The sequence below is a fragment of the Heteronotia binoei genome, chromosome 4, assembly GCF_032191835.1.
Source record: "Heteronotia binoei isolate CCM8104 ecotype False Entrance Well chromosome 4, APGP_CSIRO_Hbin_v1, whole genome shotgun sequence".
Taxonomy (NCBI): domain Eukaryota; kingdom Metazoa; phylum Chordata; class Lepidosauria; order Squamata; family Gekkonidae; genus Heteronotia; species Heteronotia binoei.
The window spans coordinates 172,321,164-172,348,725 of NC_083226.1; the positions used below are offsets into that span (position 1 = coordinate 172,321,164).

Here is a 27,562-nt window from a genome sequence, read left to right on the forward strand (position 1 = left end):
GGTCCCAGAAGGTCAGACCAGAACCAACGGGCTGAAATTAAATCAAAAGAGTTTTCAGCTAAACATTAGGAAGAATTTCCTGACAGTTTGACCAGTACCTCAGAGGAACAGGCTTCCTTAGGAGGCTAGATGGCTGTCTGACAGCAAAGCTGATTCCGTGAACTTAGGCAGTTCATGAGAGGAAGGGCAGGAAAAGTTGTGTTCGTAATTAGTTCTCATGCCCCCCTTCTGAGCAGTCAGGTTAGAACAGATAAAAGGATGTCCTTCACTCAAAGGGTGATTCACACATGGAATTCACTGCCACAGGAGGTGGTGACAGCTACAAGCATAGCCGGCTTCAAGAGGGGATTGGATAAGCATATGGAGCAGAGGTCCATCAGTGGCTATTAGCTACAGCGTATTGTTGGAACTCTCTGTCTGGGGCAGTAATGCTCTGTATTCTTGGTGCTTGGCAGGGAGCACAGTGGGAGGGCTTCTAGTGTCCTGACCCCACTGGTGGACCTCCTGATGGCACCTGTTTTTTTTTTTTTTTTGCCACTGTGTGCCACAGTGGACTTGATGGACCGTAGGCCTGATCCAACATGGCTTCTCTTGTGTTCTTAGTGTACCACTAAGCCATGACCTGTACACAGTGGACAATCCCAAGCACACAAGATGTTTAGGCTAACAGGAGGAATCCTGCATCAGAAAAACTGCATGCATGCCCAGGTCTTTCCCATCACCTCCTGCCCAGTCCTTTTGACTGGAGATGCCAGGGATTGAGCTTGTGACCTTCTGCATGCCAAGCAAATGCTCTACCACTGAAACATGGCTCCTCCCCTTTGATGATGATGATATTGGATTTATATCCCACCCTCCACTCTGAATCTCAGAGTGTCAGAGCGGCTCACAATCTCCTTTATCTTCCTTCCCCACAACAGACACCCTGAGAGTTGGGTGGGGCTGAGGACTCTCACAGCAGCTGCCCTTTGCATTTCTTCTATCCCAAGGACAGTTGTCCTTACAGATTTGTCAAAAAAAGTGGATTTGCTTAAACCTGCTTCAAATATGGCTGTTGACTGAAAGAGGTAGTTTTATATGATTGACTTATTGCAGCTTTTGGTAGCTGTATGAAATGTCCTTTGGATTTAGAGCTTCCATGTTTGTGAGTGGCCTTTGTTAGTTCTGTCCTCTGTTTTTGCTCTCCAAAAGAGCATGCAGAAGGTCACAAGCTCAATCCCTGGCATCTCCAGTCAAAAGGACTGGGCAGGAGGTGATGGGAAAGACCTCAGTGGCTCATCACTAGAGCATCTGCTTGGCATGCAGAAGGTCACAAGCTCAATCCCCGGCATCTCCAGACAAAAGGACCAGGCAGGAGGTGATGGGAAAGACCCCAGTGCCTTATCACTAGAGCATCTGCTTGGCATGTAGAAGGTCCCAGGTTCAATCCCCAGCATCTCCAGTCAAAAGGACCAGGCAGGAGGTGATGGGAAAGACCCCAGTGCCTTATCACATGCTTGGCATGTAGAAGGTCCCAGGTTCAATCCCCAGCATCTCCAGTCAAAAGGACCAGGCAGGAGGTGATGGGAAAGACCTCAGTGGCTCATCACTAGAGCATCTGCTTGGCATGCAGAAGGTCAAAGGATCAATCCCTGGCATCTCCAGTCAAAAGGACCAGGCAGGAGGTGATGGGAACAACCTCAGTGGCTCATCACTAGAGCACCTGCTTGGAATGTAGAAGCTCACAGGTTCAATCCCCAGCATCTCCAGTTAAAAGGACCAGGCAGGAGGTGATGGGAAAGACCTCGGTGGCTCATCACTAGAGCATCTGCTTGGCATACAGAAGGTCACAGGTTCAATCCCTGGCATCTCCAGTCAAAAGGACCACACAGAAGGTGATTGGAAAGAGCTGTTCTTCAGACCCTGGACAGCAAATATCAATCAGAATAGACAAGGCTGACCTTGACAGACCAAAGATCTATCGAAGGCAGCTTCCTTTCATGTGAATCAAGGACAGTATTATGTTTTCATCCCTAGCCATTTATGTTGTACTACCCAACCCAACCAAATGGTCTACCTACCCTATGGTTGGGAAACAGATTCAAGTCCAGGTGCTCTTTAGAAGCCAAGAATATCAAGGTATATGATTTCGAGCGTCAAAACTCATCAGAAACAAAGGGATCTTTGGGGAGAGGCTCTGGACATATGCAGAGGTCCCAGGTTCAATCCTCAGCATCTCCACATTACATGGAAGTCAGGAAACAGGCAGCGAGAAAGTCCGGTCTGTCTGAGTCCCTGGAGAGCTACTGTCAGAATACTGAACAAAGAACCTGAAGGATCAATAGTCTGTCTCAGAATAAGGCATCTGCTCAGGGGTGTTAAATATGCGGCCCGTGGGTCGAATCAGGCCCCCAGGGGGCTTCTATCAGGCCCGTGAGCAAGTCTTCTTCCTTCTCCCTCTCGTGCTTCCTTCTACATCACAGCTTGCTTTGCCAGAATTCCTCAATCACACAGGAGCTACAGAGCAAAGCCTCTATCTTCTCCATTGGCTGAGGCTCCTCTCTAGGGGAGGAAGGGGGAGAGGTGGGAGAGCTTGCTTTGATACTGACCAGAATATTGCAAGAGTGATAATACTTTAAGCGTGTTTTGGTTTATGTTTTTAAAACTTCTTTGTCTGTGCCCTTTATAAAGTTTATATCTCTACCTGGCATTACATTTCACAGCACACATGGCCCGGTCCGACAAGGTCTCATTTATGTCAGATTCAGCTCTCAAAACAAATAAGTTTGATACCCCTGGTCTATATGGTAAGCATTTAACCCAAACCAGGGCCTTTTTTGTAGCAGGAGCTCCTTTGCATATTAGGCCACACACCCCTGGTGTAGCCAATCCTCCAAGAGCTTACAGGGCTCTTAGTACAGGGCCTACTGTAAGCTCCAGGAGGACTGGCTACATCAGGGGTGTGTGGCCTAATATCAGGGGTGGAATTCTAGCAGGAGCTCCTTTGCCTATTAGGCCACACACCCCTGCTGTAGCCAATCCTCCAAGAGCTTACAGGGCTCTTAGCACAAGGCCTATTGTAAGCTCCAGGAGGACTGGCTACATCAGGGGTGTGTGGCCTAATATCAAGGGTGGAATTCTAGCAGGAGCTCCTTTGCCTATTAGGCCACACACCCCTGCTGTAGCCAATCCTCCAAGAGCTTACAGCAGGCCCTGTGAGAAGAGCCCTGTAAGGAATTCTAGCAGGACCTCCTTTGCATATTAGGCCACACACCCCTGATGTAGCCAATCCTCCTGGAGCTTACAGTAGGCCCTGTGAGAAGAGCCCTGTAAGGAATTCTAGCAGGAGCTCCTTTGCATATTAGGCCACACACCCCTGATGTAGCCAGTCCTCCTGGAGCTTACAGCAGGCCCTGTGAGAAGAGCCCTGTAAGGAATTCTAGCAGGACCTCCTTTGCCTATTAGGCCACACACCCCTGACATAGCCAGTTCTCCTGGAGCTTACAGTAGGCCTTGTGAGAAGAGCCCTGTAAGGAATTCTAGCAGGAGCTCCTTTGCCTATTAGGCCACACACCCCTGATGTAGCCAATCCTCCTGGAGCTTACAGCAGGCCCTGTGAGAAGAGCCCTGTAAGGAATTCTAGCAGGAGCTCCTTTGCCTATTAGGCCACACCCCCTGATGTAGCCAATCCTTCTGGAGCTTACAGCAGGCCCTGTGAGAAGAGCCCTGTAAGGAATTCTAGCAGGAGCTCCTTTGCCTATTAGGCCACACACCCCTGCTGTAGCCAATCCTCCAAGAGCTTACAGGGCTCTTCGTACAGGGCCTACTGTAAGCTCCAGGATTGGCTACATGAGGGGATATGGCCTAATAGGCAAAGGAGTTCCTGCTACAAAAAAAGTGCCAACCCAAACCGTTTTATTATCTGAGAACTTCAGTTTCAGGGAGTGAACCTGGGCTCTGCCAGGCTTGTGCTGAAGGAATAAGCAATACTCTACCACTTGCCTTAAAAAATGGGGTAGAGATAGTTGACAAAGACCGATTCTCCACTAGCCTTACCATGTTCTCCCTCTCCTCTTCTCCGCCAGGCTTCCGTTGGATTTCACACAAGCTGCCCTGGGATTGCAACTCGCTCCGCCTCTTTTGTGTGGCAAGCAGAAACTGGTTTTTAGAGGATCTTGTTTGCTGTGCAAAAGAGGTGGAGTGAGTCACAGCCCCAGGGCAGCTTGTGTGAAATTCAACAGAAGCCCTGCGGAGAAGAAGAGAGTGAGAGCGGCGTAAGGCTAGTGGGGAACTGGTCAAAGAGAACTCCACCCCCCCCTTCTAAAATTACTAGTGCCTCGAGGGCACTTCTTTACACAAATGATTAAAATGTGGAATCCTCTTTCCAAGGTTGTAGTGATGACCACAGGCTTAGACAGCTTTAAAAGGGGATTAGAAAGATTCTTGGAGGATAGGTCTATGCCAGGGCTTTTTCTGTAGCAGGAACTCCTTTGCATATTAGGTCACACATCCCAGATGTAGCCAACCCTCCAAGAGCTTGCTGACCAGATGGAGGCAGCAGCGTTCCAATTATGCATGAATTTGTGAAACAACTGAACATTGTGAATATTTTCTACACATATACCGCATGTTTTGCAAGACACTCCCTGGAGGAAGGACCTGGCGGTCTGAAACGGGCTTTACCTTGCTAGCGGTCCGTTGGAGTTCTTTTCCGGACTTATGTTTTGGGCTATATGCACATGCGGTATGTAAAATTATGAGGTTGCTCAAATACACTCTTTTCCTTGTATGAATTAGATTTTGTAATAGCATTTTTCACAGCGTGGTTTTGCTTTATTTGGTTACAACTTCATTCCTCTGTGTAGCCTGTTGTGCATTTTCACCTCACTGCTTTTTTTGTAGCACAAACTCCTTTGCAAATTAGGCCACAAATCCCAGATGTAGCCAATCCTCCAAGAGCTTACAGGGCTCTTAGTACAAGGCCTACTGTAAGCTCCAGGAGGATTGGCTGCATCAGGGGGGTGGGGCCTAATATGCAAAAGAGTTCTGCTACAAAAAAAGCCTCAGGTCTACCAGCGGCTACTAGCCTCAGTGACTGAAAGGCAGTCAACCTCTGAATCCCAGTGCCAGGAAACAACTCCAGGGGAATGCCCTCTGGTCAGTCAGTGCGTGAGACAGGATGCTGGACTAGATGGACCGCTGGTCTGATCCGGCAGGGTTCTCGTGTTTTTACATTCTTATGTTAACAACATTCCTTTCCCCCCCCCCCACCCGGTTGCATGGGCTTACCCTGTGTGGGACTCACTTCCAAGTAAGCGTGCATGGGATTACACTGCTAAGTCAAGCAATCTTCACCACGCCAGAGGATTTGGGAGCAGGGGGAAGGAAGTATTTTTATATTCATTCATTCGCTGCCTTCGTCGCTCCCAAGCACTTATCCTATTTCCTTGCTGTGCAGTCTCAACATACCATGTCAAGCAATTTATACTTTCTCTCTCTTTTTTTAAAAGTGTGATGATGATTTTTGATTTCCAGAGCTGACGATCCATGGGAGTTGCAATCCCCACACAAGGAAATCATACAAAGAAACAGGCAAGAAAAGGTACATATGAACATATGAAGCTGCTTTCTACTGAATCAGACCCTCGGTCCATCAAAGTCAGTATTGTCTCCTCAGACCGGCAGCAGCTCTCCAGGGTCTCAAGCTGAGGTTTTTCATGCCTATTTGCCTGGACCCTTTTGAGTTGGAGATGCCGGGGATTGAACTTGGGATCTTCTACTTACCAAGCAGATGCTCTACCACTGAGCCACAGCCCCATTCATGGCTCTCCAGGGTCTCAAGCTGAGGTTTTTCACTCCTATTTGCCTGGACCCTTTTTTTTTTAGTTGGAAATGCCGGGGATTGAACCTGGGACCTTCTGCTTACCAGGCAGATGCTCTAAAACCGAGCCACAGTCCCTCCCAATGAACATATGAAGCTGCCTTCTACTGAATCAGACCCTTGGTCCATCAAAGTCAACATTGTCTACTCAGACTGGCAGCAGATCTCCAAGGTCTCAAGCTGAGGTTTTTCAGGATCTCAAGCTGAGGTTTTTCACAGCTATTTGCCAGGAGCCTTTTTTTTTAGTTGGAGATGTTGGGGATTGAACCTGGGACCTTCTGCTTAACAAGCAGATGTTCTACCACTGAGCCATTGTCCCTCCCAATGAACATATGAAGCTGCCTTCTACTGAATCACACCCTTGGTCCATCAAAGTCAGCATTGTCTACTCAGATGGGCAGCGGCTCTCCAGGGTCTCAAGCTAAGGTTTTTCATGCCTATTTGCCTGGACCCTTTTTTTTTAGTTGGAAATGCTGGGGATTGAACCTGGGACCTTCTGCTTACCAGGCAGATGCTCTACCACTGAGCCACTGTCCCTCCCAATGAACATATGAAGCTGCCTTCTACTGAAGCAGACCCTTGGTCCATCAAAGTCAGTATTGTCTACTCAGACTGGCAGCAGCTCTCCAGGGTCTCAAGCTGAGGTTTTTCACACCTATTTGCCTGGACCCTTTTTAGTTGGAGATGTCGGGGATTGAACCTGGGACCTTCTGCTTACCAAGCAGATGCTCTACCACTGAGCCACTGTCTCTCCCAATGAACATATGAAGCTGCCTTCTACTTAATCAGACCCTCAGTCCATCAAAGTCAGTATTGTCTACTCAGACCCGCAGCGGCTCTCCAGGATATCAAGCTGAGGTTTTTCAGGGTCTCAAGCTGAGGTTTTTCACGCCTATTTGCCTGGACCCTTTTTTTTAGTTGGAGATGTCGGGGATTGAACCTGGGACTTTCTGCTTACCAAGAAGATGCTCTACCACTGAGTTGCTGTCCCTCCCAATGAACATATGAAGCTGCCTTCTACTTAATCAGACCCTCAGTCCATCAAAGTCAGTATTGTCTACTCAGACCTGCAGCGGCTCTCCAGGGTCTCAAGCTGAGGTTTTTTTGCCTGGAACCTTTTTTTTTTAATTGGAGATGCCGGGGATTGAACCTGGGACCTTCTGCTTTCCAAGCAGATGCTCTACCACTGAGCCACAGCCCCATTCATGGCTCTCCAGGGTCTCAAGCTGAGGTTTTTCACGCCTATTTGCCTGGACCCTTTTTAATTGGAGATGCCGGGGATTGAACCTGGAACCTTCTGCTTACCAAGGAGATGCTCTACCACTGAGCCACAGCCCCATTCATGGCTCTCCAGGGTCTCAAGCTGAGGTTTTTCACATCTCTTTGCCTGGACCCTTTTTAGTTGGAGATGCCGGGGATTGAACCTGGGACCTTCTGCTTCCCAAGCAGATGCTCTACCATTGAGCCACCGTCCCTCCCCGAGATACTTAAATAAGGTACTTATTTATTTAGAACATTAAAGCACATCGTTGGTGGTGGAAAATGCTGTCACGTCACAGCCGACGTATGGCAATCCCATGGGGTTTTCAAGGCAAGTGAGGGTCTGAGGAGGTTTTGCCACTGCCTGCCGCTGCACAGCAACCTGGGCTTCCTTGGTGGTCTCCCATCCAAGCACCAACCAGGGCTGACCCTGCTTAGCTTCCAAGATCTGACAAGATCAGGCTAGCCGGGGCCATCCAGGGTAGCTATATGCAGGGCTTCTTTTGTAGCAGGAGCTCCTCTGCATATTAGGCCACACACCCCTGATGCAGCCAATCCTCCAAGCGCTTACAGGGCTCTTAGTACAGGGCCTACTGTAAGCTCCAAGAGGACTGGCTACGTGTGTGGCCTAATATGCAAAGGAGGTCCTGCTTACAAAAACAGTCCTGGTCTCATTTATGGTACACTTCCCATCTCATGCTGAGGTGGGGAGTTTAATGTGTCTTCCGAAGATTTCTGCTGCAGTAGGAAAGAACATATTGGATTTATATCCTTCCCTCCACTCCGAATGTCAGAGTCTCAGAGCGGCTCACAGTCTCCTTTCCCTTCCTCCCCCACAACAGACACCCTGTGAGGTAGATGAAGATATTGGATTTATATCCCGCCCTCCACTCCGAAGACTCTCAGAGCGGCTCACAATCTCCTTTCCCTTCCTCCCCCACAACAGACACCCTGTGAGGTAGATGAAGATATTGGATTTCTATCCCGCCCTCCACTCCGAAGACTCTCAGAGCGGCTCACAATCTCCTTTCCCTTCCTCCCCCACAACAGACACCCCGTGAGGTAGATGAAGATATTGGATTTCTATCCCGCCCTCCACTCTGAAGAGTCTCAGAGCGGCTCACAATCTCCTTTACCTTCCTCCCCCACAACAGACACCCCGTGAGGTAGATGAAGATATTGGATTTATATCCCACCCTCCACTCCAGAGAGTCTCAGAGCGGCTCACAATCTCCTTTCCCTTCCTCCCCCACAACAGACACCCTGTGAGGTGGGTGGGGCTGGAGAGGGCTCTCACAGCAGCTGCCCTTTCAAGGACAACCTCTGCCAGAGCTATGGCTGACCCAAGGCCATGCTAGCAGGTGCAAACCCAGGAATCAAACCCAGTTCTCCCAGATAAGAGTCCGCACACTTAACCACTACACCAAACTGGTGTGGAATAGCCACAAGGTATAGATGGAACTCTGTCTGGGGCTCTGCATTCTTGGTGTTTTGGGGAGGGCACAGTGGGAGAGCTAGCTTCACTGGTGGACCTCCTGACGGCACTTGGTTTTCTCCCAGATAAGAGTCCACGCACTTAACCACTGCACCAAACTGGGTATTTGGCTTTCTTCCTTCCTTCCCTCCCTCTGGTAACCCCTGGCTTATATACCTTGAATAAAACTTTGCTGGTCTTACCGGGGCCACTGCATTCAAAATTCGTGGCAGGGTACGAGCCTTCCTGAGACATTGCTCACTTCTTCGGATTCTAAAGATTTATGTTTTTCATTAAAGCTTTAAGTCTGAGAAGTTAGATCATTTTTTTTTTATGACAAAGTCAGACCCTTGTCTCGATGCTAGGCTGATCGTGAAGTCCCTGGTCATTTCTCATCTTTCTCCTTACATAACCATTCCAACCTTAAAACCAGAGATTAAAGCACGACTAAAGAGAAAAGATATTGTTTGGAAGAGATCAGAAGCATGAACCCTCCCCCCCCCCCCGCACCGCCACAGCCAAATTGCCAACTGCTTGCTGAAGGAATTAAATACAGGGGAAGACACCTGGTGTTTACGCAGGGCCCCGGGAGAGAGAGTGCCGCACGTACGACTTGCCAAAAGCTTGCCTTCCACGGGGACAGTTCCGGGTTTCTCCAGAGCCTTCCACCAAGACCACAGATGGCCGCTCGGATTTGCAATTATTGTCAAAATGCTAATCGGTGTGCAAATAGAAGCCTGAAAACTCACGTCCTGCAACAGATGACTCCCATGCTGAAACTCGCGCAAACAATCCACGTTAAGCTGATTGGCACGACTGCTTTTGCGCAACTCCTTCTGCCTCTTCTAATCAGGAGCAAGGATTAAGACACTGCTACTACTTCCCCCCTCCCCCTCCGGCTTCCCTAAAACTGACCATGCCTATCTCAGGTTTCGGGCATTTCATTGGGTAATGCTTACCCTTTTCAACTATTTTCTCTGCAGCCACAAACAGCCTTGAAGTTTAAGGCTAACCAGGGTTTGGGGGGGGGGGGTTGAGCAGGAACTCCTTTGCATATTAGGCCACACCCAGGGGTGGAATGCTAGCAGGAGCTCCTTTGCCTAATAGGCCACACCCCCTGATGTAGCCAATCCTCCTGGAGCTTACAGCAGGCCCTGTGAGAAGAGCCCTGTAAGGAATTCTAGCAGGACCTCCTTTGCCTATTAGGCCACACCCCCTGATGTAGCCAGTCCCCTTGGAGCTTACAGTAGGCCCTGTATGAAGAGCCCTGGAGGCTCTCGGAGGAATGGCTACATCAGGGGCGTGTGGCTTAATATGCAAAGGAGCTCCTGCTAGCAATCCACACCTGCCCACACCCCTCTGATGTAGCCAATCCTTCCTTCAAGAGCTTACAGGGCTCTTAGTAAAGGGCCTACTGTAAGGTCTTGGAGGATTGGCCACAGCAGGGTCGTATGGCCTAACAGGCAAAGGAGATCTTGACAATGAAGAAATTCAGGGGGCAGCCGTGTTGGTGTGAAGCAAGAGAACCAAGTTGGAACGCAGTGGCACCCTAAAGGCCAGCAAGGTTTAATCCTGGGTATAAGCTTCCACGTGCATGCACCCTTCCTTCAGAAATTGAAATTGTTAAAATGTTTTCTGATAATCAGCTGAAGGAGAATGCAACCAAGAAATTTGGAGACTGAGACTGGAAGGGCAGCTATGAAGGATCTAAAGACCTTTAAATGCAACCGGAGCTTTTTTGTAGCAGGAACTCCTCTGCTACATCCCCTGATGTAGCCAATCCTCCTGGAGCTTACAGGAGGCCCTGTACTAAGAGACCTGAAAGCTCTTGGAGGACTGGCTACATCAGGGAGGTGTGGCCTAATATGCAAAGGAGTTCCTGCTCCAACAAAAGCCCTGAGTGCAAGAATGTGTCGCTGGCTACAAAAATGATGCTAATTGCAACTGTAGTATCTGCCATTATAATGTATGGGTGGAAAAGTTGGATAACAAAGAAAACCGACAGGAAGAATAATAGAATCATAGGGTTGGAAGGGTCCAACCCCCTGCACAATGCAGGAAGCTCACAAATACCTCCCCCTAAATTCACAGGATCCTCATTGCTGTCAGATGGCCATCTAGCCTCTGTTTGAAAACCTCCAAGGAAGGAGAGCCCACCACCTCCCAAGGAGGAAGCCTGTTCCACTGAGGAACTGCTCTAACGGTCATGAAGTTCTTCCTAATGTTGAGCCGGAAACTCTTGATTTAATTTCAACCCACTGGTTCTGGTCCTACCTTCTGGGGCCACAGAAAACAATTCCACACCATCCTCTCTATGACAGCCCTTCAAGTACTTGAAGATGGTGATCCTATCACCTCTTAGCCATCTCCTCTCCAGACTAGACATGCCCAGCTCCTTCAACCTTTCTTCATAGGACTTGGTCTCCAGACCCCTCACCATCTTCGTCACTCTCCTCTGGACCCGTTCCTGCTTGTCTAGATCCTTCTTAAAATGTGGTGCCCAAAACGGAACACAACCCTCCAAGTGAGGTCTTACCTGAGAAGAAAGTTGATACATTTGACATATGGTGTTGGGGGAGGAGTGTGAAGGGTATCACACACCGCCAAAAAGACAGATCAGTGGATTCCAGATCAAATCAAGCCTGAATTCTTCCTGGAAGCTAAAATGACCAAACTTAGGCTACTGTTTGGGTTACATGACGATAAGACCCATTTGAAAAGACAATCATGCTAGAAGCTGAAGGCAGCTGTAAAAGAGGAAGACTCAACTTCAGAAGGATGGATTCAATCAAGGAAGCCATGACACTTAATTTGCAAAACTTGAGCAAGGCTATTAATAAGAGGCCATTCTGAAGCCTATTCATTCATTCATTCATTCATTCTTTCTTTCATTCATTCTTTCATTCATTCATTCATTCATTTCATCATCAATATTTTTTTTAAAAAATGAATCAGTTAAAAGTACATAAGAACATAAGAGAAGCCATGTTGGATCAGGCCAATGGCCCATCCAGTCCAACACTGTGTCACATAAGAACATAAGAGAAGCCATGTTTTATCAGGCCAATGGCCCCTCCAGTCCAACACTCTGTGTCACCTAAGAACATAAGAGAAGCCCTGTTGGATCAGGCCAGTGGCCCATCCAGTCCAACACTCTGTGTCACATAAGAACATAAGAGAAGCCATGTTGGATCAGGCCAGTGGCCCATCCAGTCCAACACACTGTGTCACAGAAGAACATAAGAGAAGCCATGTTGGATCAGGCCAGTGGCCCATCCAGTCCAACACTCTGTGTCACATAAGAACATAAGATAAGCCCTGTTGGATCAGGCCAGTGGCCCATCCAGTCCAACACTCTGTGTCACATAAGAACATAAGAGAAGCCATGTTGGATCAGGCCAGTGGCCCATCCAGTCCAACACACTGTGTCACAGAAGAACATAAGAGAAGCCCTGTTGGATCAGGCCAGTGGCCCATCCAGTCCAACACTCTGTGTCACATAAGAACATAAGAGAAGCCATGCTGGATCAGGCCAATGGCCCATCCAGTCCAACACTTTGCCACACAGTGGCCAGAAAACCAAATGCCATCAGGAGGTCCACCAGTGAGGCTAGAAGCTTTCCCACTGTGCCCTCCCCCAAGCACCAAGAATGCAGAGTCCCAGGCAGAGAGTTCCATCTATAACGTGGCTATTCCACACCATTTTGGTGTAGTGTTTAAGTGTGTGGACTCTTATCTGGGAGAACCAGGTTTGATTCCCCACTTCTCCACTTCCACCTGCTGGAATGGCCTTAGGTTAGCCATAGCTCTCGCAGGAGTTGTCCTTGAAAGGACAGGTGCTGTGAGAGCCCTCTCAGCCCCACCCCGCTCACAGGGTGTCTGTTGTGGGAAAAGACATAGGAGATTGTAAGCTGCTCTGAGTCTCTGATTCAGGGAGAAGGCCGGGGTATAAATCTGCAATTCTTCATCTTCTTCTAATAGCCACTGATGGACCTCTGTTTATCCAATCCCCTCTTGAAGCAGTCTATGCTTGCAGTTGCCACCACTTCCTGTGGCAGTGAATTCCATGTGTTAATCACCCTTTGGGTGAAGAAGGACTAACTTTTACCCGTTCTAACCCAACTGCTCAGCAATTTCATTGAGTGCCCATGAGTTCTTGTCTTGTGAGAAAGGGAGAAAAGGACTTCTCTCTCTGCCTTCTCCATCCCATGCAACATCTTGTAAACTTCTACCATGTCACCCTTCAGTCGACGTTTCTTCAAGCTAGAGTCCCAAGCGCTTTACCTATCTTTCTTTCATAGGGAAAGTCTTCCAACCATTCACCACTCACACAACAGGAAACCCTCCCCATTTAGCTCCGAGCCACCACTGTGTTGCCATCCTCCAGGTAGAGACTGAAGATCTCCCAGAATTACATCCAATCTTCAAACACAGATTTGTTCCCCTGGAGGAAAGAGCAGCTTTGGAGAGCAGGCTGTATAGAATCACAGTCCAATGAGGTGTCAAACATGTGGGCCAGGGAGGCGAATCAGGACCTTGGAGGGCTCCTATCAGGCCCCCAAACCAGTTCCTATGGACAAATAACAAGGCATAGTGACTGAGGCCTTCATAAGAATATAAGAAGAGTCTTGCTGGATCCAACCAGTGGTCCAGTGGTCCTTCTAGTCCAGCATCCTGTCTCACACAGTGGCCAACCAGTTTCTTTGGACAGTCAACAAAAGGGCAGAGAAGCTGAGGCCTTCATAAGAATACCAGAAGAGCCCTGCTGGATCAGACCAGTGGTCCACCTAGTCCCAGCATCCTTTCTCACACAGAAGATGATGATGAAGAAGAAGAAGATATTGGATTTATATCCCGCCCTCCACTCCAAAGAGTCTCAGAGCGGCTCACAATCTCCTTTACCTTCCTCCCCCACAACAGACACCCTGTGAGGTGGGTGGGGCTGGAGAGGGCTCTCACAGCAGCTGCCCTTTCAAGGACAACCTCTGCCAGAGCTATGCCAGCAGGTGCAAGTGGAGGAGTGGGGAATCAAACCCGGTTCTCCCAGATAAGAGTCCACACTCTTAACCACTATACCAAACTGGCTCTACAGTGGCCAACCAGTTCCTCTGGACAGCCAACAACAGTGCAGAGAGGCTGAGGCCTTCATAAGAACATAAGAAGAGCCCTGCTGGATCAGACCAGTGGTCTATTGAGTCCAGCCATCCTGTTTCACACAGTGGCCAACCAGTTCCTCTTGAGGGCCAACAACAAGGCATAGATGCCAAGACCTTCATGCCGAGGGATGGAGAAAGTAGAGAAAGAAGTACTTTTCTCCCTTTCTCACAATACAAGAACTCATGGGCATTCAATGAAATTGCTGAGCAGTCAGGTTAGAACGGATAGAAGGAGGTACTTCTTCACCCAAAGGGTGATTAACATGTGAATTCACAGCCACAGGAGGTGGTGCTGGCTACAAGCATAGCTAGCTTCAAGAGGGGGTTAGATAAAAATATGGAGCAGAGGTCCATCAGTGGCTATTAGCCACAGTGTGTGTGTGTGTGTGTGTGAACATATGAAGTTGCCTTATACTGGTCCATCAAAGTCAGTATTGTCTACTCAGACTGGCAGCGGCTCTCCAGGGTCTCAAGCTGAGGTTTTTCACACCTATTTGCCTGGACCCTTTTAGCTGGAGATGCCGGGGACTGAACCTGGGACCTTCTGCTTACCAAGCAGATGCTCTACCACTGAGCCACCGTCCCTCCCTATATATATGTGTGTTTGTGTGTGTATACGTACGTACGTATGTATGTGTGTGTATATATACACACATATACACACACACACATATATTGGCCACTGTGTGACACAGAGTGTTGGACTGGATGGGCCATTGGCCTGATCCAACCTGGCTTCTCTTATGTTCTTCATAAAAACATCGGAGCCCTGTTGGATCAGATCTGTGGTCCATCTAGTTCAGCATCCTGTCTCACACAGTGGCCAATCAGTTCCTCTGGAGGGACAACACCAGGGTAGAGAGGTCGAGGCCTTCATAAAAACAAGAAGAGCCCTGCTGGATCAGATCAATAGTCTATCTAGTCCGGAATCCTGTCTCACACTGTAGCCAACCAGTTCCTCTGGACGGCCAACACCAGGCCACAGAGGCCAAGACCTTCCCCTGATGTTGCCTCCTGGGTCTGAGATTCAGAGGATTAATGCTTCTGAACGTGGTTTCCGTTAGTCGCCATGGCTACTGCACATCAACAGACTTATCCTCCACATATCGATGTAATTCCCTTTTAACACTCTTGATTTCTGTGGCCATCACTATACGTTCTGGCATCAAACTCCACATCTGAATCACTCTGCGTAAAGCAGAATTCCCTTTTGCCTGTTCGGAACCTACCGCCCCGCAGTTTCTTCAGATGCCCTCAAGATCTATGCCGACAACAGGACACGAAGGCTGAGGACTTCCCCGGATGCTGCCCCCTAATTTCGCGATTCAGAGGCTTAGTTCCTCTGAACATGAAGGTTCCCTTTAGTTCCCATGACTAGAGATATGAAGCTTTGAGGGCCAACGACAGGGCATAGGTGCCAAGACCTTCATGCCAAGGGATGGAGAAAGTAGAGAAAGAGGTACTTTTCTCCCTTTCTCACAATACAAGAACTCGCGGGCATGCAATGAAATTGCTGAGCAGTCAGGTGAAAACGGATAAAAGGAAGTCCTTCTTCATCCAAAGGGTGATTAACATGTAATCACAAAGGGTGATTTTTATAAACCTCACAGAGTGTTGGACTGGACGGGCCATTGGCCTGATCCAACACGGCTTCTCTTATGTTCTCTTATCATGTTCCCACCTTACCAGTCTCTTTCGTAAACTGAAAAGTCTCAGACTAAAGGTCTCCCTAATTGTTTAGATCCCATTGGTCATAACCCAGTGAGGACTATGAAACATGCAACCTACGAAGACATCATCTGTCTGCATCGGGGATGTCAAACATGCGGCCTGGGGGCTGAATCAGGCCCCCAGAAGGCTCCTATCAGGCCCATGATTGGGGGGTTTTTCTGTTTTTTTCCTGAAGCTATTTTTGGGGGTTTTTTCCAAAAAACTGGAAAAATGGAAGAAATTTAAAAAAAAAAAATTGATTATGGGACGTTTTATGTTTGCACGTTGAATAATATATTTTAAGACAAGGCGTTCAAATATTTTCCAAATTGTTTCTAAAAAATACGTATGGCATCAGATGATTCTAATTTCTGTGCACTGAGGACAAGCAAGTCCTAGGTCATGCCCATTCATTGAAACGAAGTCCTACACTCCCTTCTATACACTTCCCCCCCCCTTCCGTTCTTTTTATGAGTTTTTTTATTTTTATTTAATACTGTGGAGAGGAAATATGAATAACTGTTACTTCTGAACATATAACATATGAACATATGAAGCTGCCTTATACTGAATCAGACCCTTGGTCCATCAAAGTCAGTATTGTCTTCTCAGACGGGCAGCGGCTCTCCAGGGTCTCAAGCTGAGGTTTTTCACACCTATTTGCCTGGACCCTTTTTTGGAGATGCCAGGGATTGAACCTGGGACCTTCTGCTTCCCAAGCAGATGCTCTACCACTGAGCCACCGTCCCTCCCCTGAGCCACCATCCCTCCCCTGTTCTGGATTTTTAAAAAATGGTTTGTGAAGGTTTTCCTGTCTGTTCCACATAAACTAGCAAACAGTTCGAGAGACTGTTGCTCCATTTGTTACAGTAACAGATAAACATTATTTAAAAAGTAAATTCTGTTTGCAATAATTGTTTGGATGCACTATATTTCTGATAAGCTACTTGTGATAATTTCATGCCAAGTAACATTGTCCGTATCAGGGCTCTTTTTCTAGCAGGAGCTCCTCTGCGTATTAGGCTACGCCTCTCTGACCTAGACTATCCTCCAGGAGCTTAGAGGGCTCTTCTTACAGGGCCTACTGAAGCTCTAGGAGGATTGGCTACATCAGGGAGGTGTGGCCTAATAGGCAAAGGAGGTCCTGCTACAAAAAAACCCTGTGTATTAGGCCGCACCCCCTTGCTGTAGCCAATCCTCCAGCTTAGAGGGCTCTTCTTACAGGGCCTACTGAAGCTTCAGGAGGATTGGCTACATCAGGGGGGCGTGGCCTAATATGCAGAGAAGCTCCTGCTAGAAAAAGAGGCTTGTCCATAGTCATATTTTATGTTCCTAAAGTAACAGAATGACTTTCAATCTGAAAAAGAAAAAAAGAAGTGCTAATGTAGCATTTTTTTTTTCAATTTTTCCAAAAATTTCCGGTTTTCCCCAGAAAAAACTAGGGGGTTTTCTGAGCTTCAAAATTTCTGGATATTTTACATCCTACTCATGACTAGTAGCCACTGTTAGACTTATCTGTCTAATCTTCTTCTATAGCCATCCCTGTGGCTATCACAACGTGCTCTGGCGACTACTTCCACATTTTAATTACTCGCTGTGTAAAGACATGTTTCCTTTTGCCCACTCTGAACCTACATTTCGTCTGGTTCACCGGATGCCTTCACGTTCTAGCACTTTGGGGGAGGGAGACAGTTCTCTCTGCCCACTCTCTCTACTCCGCACGTAATTTTTATAAACCTCACAGCGTGTTGGACTGGACGGGCCATTGGCCTGATCCAACATGGCTTCTCTTATGTTCTCTTATCATGTTCCCACCTTACCAGTCTCTTTCGTAAACTGAAAAGTCTCAGACTAAAGGTCTCCCTAATTGTTTTGATCCCATTGGTCATAACCCAGTGAGGATTATGAAACATGCAACCTACGAAGACATCATCTGTCTGCATCAGGGATGTCAAACATACGGCCTGCGGGCTGAATCAGGCCCCCAGAAAGCTCCTATCAGGCCCACGAGCAACTGGCTGTCATCTGCTTCCTTCTCCCTCTCTCTTGCTTCCTTCTGCATCACAGCTTGCTTTGTAAGGCTTGCTCGATCGCACAGGAGCTATAAAGCAAAGCCTCTATTTTCTCCATTGGCTGAGGCTCCTCCCTTGGGGAGGAAGGGGGGAAGGAGAGCTTGTTTTATCAGGCTCTCTCAATCCCACAGCAGACTGATCTTCCTTCTATTGGCTGAGGCTCCTTCCCCTTCTTGTCCCCTGGGGCAGGAAGGAAAGAAGGAAAAACAAAGAAGGGAAAGAAACCCCGAAACTGGAGTAAGAAACCTGAAAGGTTAATATGCAATTAAAGGGCCAAACATTAAAAACAAACTGTAAAATAAATCATAAACCAACATACATGTATTTATTGTAGAAAGCTAAAACCATTTAAGGGTCCATCATAAGCCTCTATTCTATGTACAATCATAAAACCATAAATACAAAGAAAGCATCTTTAAGACCAATGAGTGCTGATGTTTTAAGCATGTTTTAAGTTTTTAAAAAATTTAATTGCGTTTGTCCATGTCCTTTATAAAGTTTATATCTCTGATAACTTATCTTAAATACATACACATATGGCCCAGCCCAACATGGCCCAGCCCAACAAGGTCTCATTATTATGATTATTTATTAGATTTGTATCAGATCCAGCCTTCAAGTTTTGGAACACTTTCCCTATGAAGAAAGGTTAAAACGCTTGGGGCTCTATAGCTTGGAGAAACGTCGACTGCGGGGTGACATGATAGAGGTTTACAAGATTATGCACGGGATAGAGAAGGTAGAGAAAGAAGTCCTTTTCTCCGTTTCTCACAATACGAGAACTCACGAGCATTCGATGAAATTGCTGATCAGTCAGTTTAGAACGGATAAAAGGAAGCCCTTCTTCACCCAAAGGGTGATTAACATGTGGAATTCACTGCCACAGGAGGTGGTGGCAGCTACAAGCATAGCAAACTTTAAGAGGGGATTGGATAAAAATATGGAGCAGAGGTCCATCAGTGGCTATTAGCCACAGTGTGTGTGTGTCTATACACACACACACATATTGGCCATTGTGTGACCCAGAGTGTTGGACATGGCTTCTCTTATGTTCTTATGTGACACAGAGTGTTGGACTGGATGGGCCATTGGCCTGATCCAACAGGGCTTCTCTTATGTGACACAGAGTGTTGGACTGGATGGGCCATTGGCCTGATCCAACATGGCTTCTCTTATGTTCTTATGTGACACAGAGTGTTGGACTGGATGGGCCATTGGCCTGATCCAACAGGGCTTCTCTTATGTGACACAGAGTGTTGGACTGGATGGGCCATTGGCCTGATCCAACAGGGCTTCTCTTATGTGACACAGAGTGTTGGACTGGATGGGCCATTGGCCTGATCCAACATGGCTTCTCTTATGTTCTTATGTGACACAGAGTGTTGGACTGGATGGGCCATTGGCCTGATCCAACAGGGCTTCTCTTATGTGACACAGAGTGTTGGACTGGATGGGCCACTGGCCTGATCCAACATGGCTTCTCTTATGTGACACAGAGTGTTGGACTGGATGGGCCATTGGCCTGATCCAACAGGGCTTCTCTTATGTGACACAGAGTGTTGGACTGGATGGGCCATTGGCCTGATCCAACATGGCTTCTCTTATGTTATGTTCCTGATATTAAGTCACGCCATTGGCCTAGCAAGGTCCAAATGACTTCTGAAGTTATCCTTGTTCCTTGAATAAGACGACGCTCTGTGGAAATTCAACAGGTGAAGCTTTTCCTAGTACAGGCCGGGGGGGTGACTTTCCCCATTGAACTTCCGCCTAACGTGGCAGCTGCTGAACGCCCCGCAGCCTAACTTCCCCACCTGCCTTGCCCCTGAAGCAATACTGGTCAAAAACAGAACCCCAAACTCTCGAAGGAAGCCGTGGCCTGAAGTGAACAGTTCCGAAATAACAAAAAGGCTTCCCTTCGAAAGAGGAAGTTTGTATCATCGAAAGTTCCGACAAACACGAATGCCGGTTTGCAGAGGAGATCGCCTGTACTGAACTCAAACGTCAGTCTGGAGAAGGGAAGAGATTTTCCGATTCGTGCATTCAAGAACTTGAAAACAGATATGCCTATTTTTTTAAGAAACAACAACAACAAGGCTTAAACAGATTTCTTTTGGCCTCCTTGAAATCGACGGCAGTGCCTAATCAGCCAGCCCTGTGAACCTTTACAGCCCTGGAAAAGTCCTCCTTGTCAATAGGCGAGCGATCGAGTTACTTCTCTCCACCGACTCCGCTAGAAGACCAGCGGGGTCAAACATTCTGTTCGCCTGGAAACATCCCTGCAAACTCCAGAGATGTACATATAAGGCAATGGCACAGCAGCTGTCCGTACAACAAGCCGGTGCGCAATCACTCTGGCTGGTTTGCAACACCATCCATCCACCCCGCTTGCGTTGTTTACCTCCCGCAGTTCACGAAACACCTCGACTTCCGGCTGAAAACAAGGGGGCGGAGAAAGGAAAGAAATATCCTTTGCGAGGGCTCCCCCTCTTTCGGTAGTTCACACGTGTCACCTACTTCTGACAAAGCTTTGCTGCGGGGAGGGGGCAGGAGCTGGGATAATGCCGGGAATCTCCATCAGCCCGCTCCCAAATCCACAACCGGGTTTTCCGGAAAGCCAGTCTCTTCCTTTCCGACCTGCATCTGAAAAAGTGAGGCCTGACTGACCGACAAGCATCCCTTCTGTTTGTCTCTAAGGGCACTTTTACATACACTAAAGCAGTGGTCCCCAACCTTTTGGGCACCAGGGACCAGTTTTGTGGAAGACAATTTTTCCAGGGGAGGGGGAATGCGATGGTTTTGGGATTATACAACTGTGCACTTTATTTCTATTAGTTTGGCGTGGTGGTTAAGTCTGCAGACCTGGCAGAACCGGGTTTGATTCCCCACTCCTCCGCTTGCAGCTGCTGGAATGGCCTTGGGTCAGCCAGAGCTCTCTTATCTGGGAGAACTGGGTTTGATTCCCCACTCCTCCACTTGCAACTGCTGGAATGGGCCTGGGTCAGCAACAGCTCTCTTATCTGGGAGAACCAGGTTTGATTCCCCACTCCTCCACTTGCAGCTGCTGGAATGGCCTTGGGTCAGCCAGAGCTCTCCTATCTGGGAGAACTGGGTTTGATTCCCCACTCCTCCACTTGCAGCTGCTGGAATGGCCTTGGGTCAGCCACAGCTCTCTTATCTGGGAGAACTGGGTTTGATTCCTCGCTCCTTAGCTTGCAGCTGCTGGAATGGCCTTGGGTTATCCACAGCTCTCTTATCTGGGAGAACTGGGTTTGATTCCTCGCTCCTTAACTTGCAGCTGCTGGAATGGTCTTGGGTCAGCCACAGCTCTCTTATCTGGGAAAACTGGGTTTGATCCCTCGCTCCTCCACTTGCAGCTGCTGGAATGGCCTTGGGTCAGCCATAGCTCCCTTATCTGGCAGAACTGGGTTTGATTCCCCACTCCTCCACTTGCAACTGCTGGAATGGGCCTGGGTCAGCAACAGCTCTCTTATCTGGGAGAACCGGGTTTGATTCCCCACTCCTCCACTTGCAGCTGCTGGAATGGCCTTGGGTCAGCCAGAGCTCTCTTATCTGGGAGAACCGGGTTTGATTCCCCACTCCTCCACTTGCAGCTGCTGGAATGGGCCTGGGTCAGCAACAGCTCTCTTATCTGGGAGAACCGGGTTTGATTCCCCACTCCTCCACTTGCAGCTGCTGGAATGGCCTTGGGTCAGCCAGAGCTCTCTTATCTGGGAGAACCGGGTTTGATTCCCGACTCCTCCACTTGCAGCTGCTGGAATGGCCTTGGGTCAGCCAGAGCTCTCTTATCTGGGAGAACCGGGTTTGATTCCCCACTCCTCCACTGGCAGCTGCTGGAATGGCCTGGGGTCAGCCAGAGCTCTCTTATCTGGGAGAACCGGGTTTGATTCCCCACTCCTCCACTTGCAGCTGCTGGAATGGCCTGGGGTCAGCCATAGCTCTCTTATCTGGGAGAACCGGGTTTGATTCCCCACTCCTCCACTTGCAACTGCTGGAATGGCCTTGGGTCAGCCAGAGCTCTCTTATCTGGGAGAACCAGGTTTGATTCCCCACCCCTCCACTTGCAGCTGCTGGAATGGCCTTGGGTCAGCCAGAGCTCTCTTATCTGGGAGAACCGGGTTTGATTCCCCACTCCTCCACTTGCAGCTGCTGGAATGGCCTTGGGTCAGCCGTAGCTCTCTTATCTGGGAGAACCGGGTTTGATTCCCGACTCCTCCACTTGCAGCTGCTGGAATGGCCTGGGGTCAGCCATAGCTCTCTTATCTGGGAGAACCGGGTTTGATTCCCCACTCCTCCACTTGCAACTGCTGGAATGGCCTTGGGTCAGCCAGAGCTCTCTTATCTGGGAGAACCAGGTTTGATTCCCCACCCCTCCACTTGCAGCTGCTGGAATGGCCTTGGGTCAGCCAGAGCTCTCTTATCTGGGAGAACCGGGTTTGATTCCCCACTCCTTCATTTGCAGCTGCTGGAATGGCCTTGCGTCAGCCACAGCTCTCTTATCTGGGAGAACCGGGTTTGATTCCCCACTTCTTCACTTGCAGCTGCTGGAATGGCCTGGGGTCAGCCATAGCTCTCTTATCTGGGAGAACCGGGTTTGATTCCCCACTCCTCCACTTGCAGCTGCTGGAATGGCCTTGGGTCAGCCATAGCTCTCTTATCTGGGAGAACTGGGTTTGATTCTCTACTCCTCCACTTGCAACTGCTGGAATGGGCCTGGGTCAGCAACAGCTCTCTTATCTGGGAGAACCGGGTTTGATTCCCCATTCCTCCCCTTGCAGCTGCTGGAATGGCCTTGGGTCAGCAAGAGTTGTGCTTGAAAGGGCAGCTTTTGGGAGAGGTCTCTCAGCCCCACCCACTTCACAGGGTGTCTGTTGTGGGGGAAGGAGATAAACGTAAGCCACTCTGAGATTCAGAGTATAGGGCAGAATACAAATCCAACATTGTTGTCGTCATCATCATCTTCTATCTTCTTAGAGCAGCTGCCCTTTCAAGGACAACTCTTATGGGAGCAGGAGATCCACACATTTGTGTTCTTTCAGAACTCTTGAAAGGGCAGTTTCTGGGAGAGCTCTCTCAGCCCCGCCTACCTCACGGGGGGGGGGGGAGGAAGGTAAAGGAGATTGTGAGCCACTCTGAGACTCTGAAATTCAGAGTTGAGGGCAGGATATAAATCCAAAGTCTTATAATTATTATTACCATATTGTAATATATAATGAAATAATTATACAACTCATACAAGCCAGGTTGCTAACAGGTCACGGACCACGACCGGTAAACGGCCCAAACAACCCTGCCCTAAATTACACACTTTCAATCCACTTCCAATGCACCGTACAACTGGATTTTTCTGGGTGGAATGGCAAAATTCAGTAAAAACGGCTACCGAAGCAGATTGAAAACGGCATTATTTAGCATTGTGCGAAAGTTTCCCAAGTCACCACCAGATTCGAGCCTTATTATGTTGCTACTAGAGACCAATAGGACTACCTATCTTTCCTAGAGATTCGCATCTGGTGCCAGAATTCGGGGATGACGCTCTATGCCTCCCTCCCTTCCTCCGGATCAGTTCTCGCGGGCATCCACCTGAGAATCCAGGCGGAAGAAGTCTACTGATCACGAAATAGAAATTATGTCAGAATACAACTCTCCCCCCCAAATAAAAAACAAACTGGGGGGAATCTGTAGCCCAACAGATTCAACCCCCCCCCCCAAAAAATGTGAATTCATCCCTAGGCAGACTTTCATCATATATTTTACAACAGCCACTTCTCCTCTGTTTCTTTCTCATCTCTCGGAAACGCTTCGAAACGCCATAAATGCACATCAGTGCTGCACTGAGAAAAGAAGGTTCCAAGCTTTGAAATCTCATAGGAATAAACTCACCGTAAAAAAATGAGCTGGAGGGGGGGGGGGAAGAGGCCGGGCAGGCAGGCCTGAATTCTGTCCCCTAAACTTCCCAGATCCCACCCTCTTCTTTCCCCCTTTCCCAGGGTCTGGTTCCATCCACCAAAACAACCCGCATCATGCATAGTATAACCCTATTCTCCATGCAGTTCCCTCTTTGCTCCTGTCTGGAGGGAAAATCTGATGCCTTGCTGGGGGGGGGGGGGAATGCGTGGGTAGGAAAGGGGCTTTTGGGGGGGGGAGCAATCCATCATGGTTGGAGAAAGGCCGGGGAAGTCTGGGAACTCTCAGACTGGCATTATTTTCTTTCCCAGAGACTGGAACTGTTGTCACTCCCCCAGGAAGATGAGCCTTCATGTGTCCGCATACACACGCACAAAAACAGAGAGAGTCCTATCTCCTGCGCATTAGCAGCACTAGATTTCCAGAAACAGAACTTTTGGGGGATGGGGGAAATCCAGGAATGGACACAGAGAGTTCGTAATGTGTCGACGGGGGGGGGGGGGATGGGGGGGGAGGATCTAACCTAGAGGCCCCATTTTTGCCAAAAGCCACCAATTCATGGAAGCGATAAAGAAACCCTTTCTCTGCCCGCCCCGTCTCTGGCTGGACAGCTGTATGTTTATACAGGGACACCCACCCCCACCCCCCCTCCCAATACTTTTCACACATGCAATCTTGGGAGGGCAAAGGGAGCCGCCTACCCAGGTGCAGAGGAAAAAGGAGGAGTGACTTCCCCCCAAATACACACACAGAGACACTCACACACACACACTTCTGCCTTGAGACCCATTTCTTCGGCTTCTTGCATCTTTCAAGCCTGGCTTTCTTTCCCTCTTCGCTGCAAAGAAGCTGATGCGGCTTCGAAAGCATGCAAGAATCCGGATTCGAGAGACACACAAGAGAGAAAGCTGCGGTCTTTATTTTTTTTAAGGCAGGCCAGCTGAAATCCCGGATTTTTTATTTATTTTTTTAATTTTAGGGGCTTATCTTGGAAAGGAGGTTGACAGCAACGGGGGGGGGGGGCGTCGAAAGAGGAGGACCCCCGCATTGTCGATCCCCCCGTCCCTTCTTCCCTCCACGCCAAACCACACCACAACCACACACACACACACACAACACACACACATCAGCAGCACTTGTTTATGGCTTTGGAGCCGCGTCCTTTCGCCAATGTCAAAATAACAAGCCGAGAGAGAGAGAGAGAGCCGTTCGACCGGCTTTTCGCTGAGCAGTGGGGCGGAGGGGGTGTTTGCAAAAAATTATTATTAAAAATCTGCAAAAGGAGCTGGAGAAAAGGGGGGGGGGGAGCTCGGGGATGATCTACAACGTCTGAAACCTGAATGCAAACAAAACATTGCAATGCAAAAATGCAATGCAAAAAAAAAAAAAATCATTGCCGCCGCCCCCCCCCCCCATGACGAACGAGGCGTCCCGCTCCAAGCGGGAGCTCTTGGCAAGGTGGGCCGACCCTCCCGTTTTGCAAATCCTGCCGGTGCCAGGAAGCTACACCCCCCCCACCCCCCAGCAGACAGTAAACCTCCCCCATAAGTAAAAGAAGAGTAATAGCAAGCGGACGGTTTGAGGAGGGAGGGGAGGGAGCCGGACGCCCCGATCCGGCGGAGGCCCGCTCCAAACGGAGCCCAGCCGCCGAGCTCTGGCGCGCACGGCTACTCGGACGCAAGCCTCTCTTCACCGGCTGCTGGCACGTTTGCTCGGAAATGAGCTTCTCCCCCCCCCCCCCCATATGGCGTTGCAGGCGGGTCTACTCGGGAGTAAGCCCCTCCGGCCGCGCAGCCCAACCCCTGCGCCGCAAGACACACCCCCCCACACACACACCGATCCGCCAACCAGGGGGGTTTTGGCAGCCCTTCTTCGTTTACTCGGGAGCAAGCGCGCGGCGGGGCTGCCGTTCCCCCCCCCCCGCCCGAGCGCAGGCAAGGTCTCCTCGCGAGCAAGCCCCGGTACGTTCGGCGGGAGGCCGCTCGTCCCACCGAGACCAAGGCGGTAACAGCCGCCCCCCCACCACCTTCGTTTTGCACCTCCTCCCCATTCCACGCTCTCCGGATCGGGCCCAACCGAGCCGCCGTGCAAAAAAGAAAAAAAAAAACCTACCCCCCACCCACCCACCCCAACACTTCCCGGGATCCCTCCCTTCCGAACGCCCCGCCGGAACGCGGAGAGGACCTCTCCAAAACCACCTCTCCAAAACGACACCCGGGGCGCGCAAAGAACGGCGCGCTTTTGGGGGGGCTGCGAGGGCCTTTCCCTGCACCCCCGTTTCCAAAAATCCAGCTCCTCTCGGAGAGGGGGGGTCGCTCGGCCGGACCCCCCCCTCCTCTCCCCTTCCCCCCTCCCCCGCCCCCAACGCATGCCCCCTTTCCCCACCCACCCCCTTTCCCCACCAGGGCGCAAACTCACCCATAGCTCCACGCTCGCCCAAGCAGCCGAAACGCGCTTTGGTTCCAAGCAGCCGAAACGCGCTTTTTTTCCCTCCCCTTCTCCTTTCCTTTCCACCCGCCTGGCCGACGCGGGTCTGCCTTCTCCGCCGGGGCGGGAGGGGAGGGTGGGCGGCTCCAAGGCGCGTCTGGACCGGGCTCACAGCCCGCGGCCGGCCCCTGGCTGCAGCCCCCCGAGGTGGCGCTCCTCCGGCTGCTGCTGCCGCTGCTGCTTCTGCCGCGGTTGCTGCTGCAGGCGAGCCATGGCGGAGAGGAGAGGCGGGGGGGGGGGGAGAAGCTGTCACAGCCAGGCGGGGCGGAGGGAGAGGCGAGGAGAGACCGGCGGCTGGGAGAGAGAGAGAGAGGGGGGGGGGGAGAGAAAGCGCGGAAAGGCCGGCGATGCGCCCTGGAGAGGGAGCGAGAGGAACAGATTTCTCTCTCCTTTTTTTTTTGCAAGAGGTGGGAAAATGGCGCCTGGCTCAATTTAAAACAAAAAAAAAGCCCAAGCGCGCCTGCAAAGCAAGACGTGTTCCTCTCAATGCCTTTCCTTGCCCGGGAACTGCAACGACCACCGGAGGGGAGGGGAAGGGAGGGGAGGAGGAGAGGGAGCGCGAAATGTTTTGCAAGCGGGAGGGGGGAAAAAATCAATGCAACCGGCTCCGCGATCGTCCCTTTTTTTGCAAACGCCGAGCCGTTTCCTTTCTCTCTCCGGGGCGCGCGTGGCTCGGCTCTCTGCAGAGACCGGGGGCGGCTGGTGGGGGGAAAGGGGGGGGGGGTTCGATCCGGATCCCCCTTTGCAGGGAAAAAAAACCCCCAACAACCGCAACGGGTGGGGTTCTCCTAAGCTCCGGGCGAGCGCCGAACCGGGGAAGAGGAAGAGTGAGAAACGGGCTCTCCGCTGGAGCCGCGCGGTTGCAAACCCAACTGGGGAGCCGTCGCTGGCTTGCTCGGCTCTTCAGCGCCCCCCTCCGACGCTTCGCCCTCCCTTCGAGCACCCCGGGTGACCCAGCCTAGGAAAAGGACCTTTTTTTTTTTGCAATGGCACTTTGGCACAAATTCTGAACAAAAATGAACTTGACAACTGGGTTTTTACTGGGCCGGAGGGGCCAGATCCGTTTGCGGACGATCGCTAAAAGTGCGTTGAGACGGGACTGAAAGCACAGGTGTGAAACCTCGGAAGGAGGATTTGAGGGTGTTTGGGTTTGTTAGCTGCCGGGTGGGGTGGCCAAACTTGCTTTATGTAAGAGCCGCATGGAAGAAATGTCTGATGTTTGAGAGCAGCAAAACATGAGCGTCAGATGTTTGAGAGCTGCGCGACAGGAAGCAAGGCAAATAGAGGGGGAGGGGAAAAGAAAGCAACTTTAACTTTAAAAGGGGTTTTTTTTGTAGCAGGAACGCCTTTGCATATTAGGCCACACACCCCTGATGTAGCCAATCCCCCTGGAGTTTACGGTAGGCCCTCTAATAAGAGCCCTGTAAACTCATGGAGGATTGCTTACATCAGGGGGCGTGTGGCCTAATATGCAAAAGAGTTCCTGCTACCAAAAAAAGCCCTGCTCTTAACCCTTTCCCTCCCAGATCCTCTTGCATGCAGAGTTAAAATATCCAACAAAATATCGGTAAGATTAATGTCAACTACCTTAGGTCTCTATTCTACATTGGGCATAACA

At 49.9% G+C, this 27,562-nt stretch overlaps 1 protein-coding gene and 1 non-coding gene across 2 annotated transcripts in view; both read right to left on the bottom strand.

Moving 5' to 3' along the window:
* The window catches only part of SETBP1 (SET binding protein 1), a 436,393-nt gene extending 410,426 nt beyond the window's left edge, over positions 1-25,967 (bottom strand). Inside the window, exon 1 of the mRNA XM_060236218.1 lies at positions 25,876-25,967. The gene's annotated coding sequence lies outside the window, so the exon portion shown is untranslated. The remainder of the gene's footprint in view (positions 1-25,875) is intronic.
* TRNAS-GGA (transfer RNA serine (anticodon GGA)) lies at positions 6,990-7,061 on the bottom strand. The gene has a single exon. It is a non-coding gene; the product is annotated as a tRNA-Ser (tRNA).
* Positions 25,968-27,562: the final 1,595 nt, after the last annotated feature.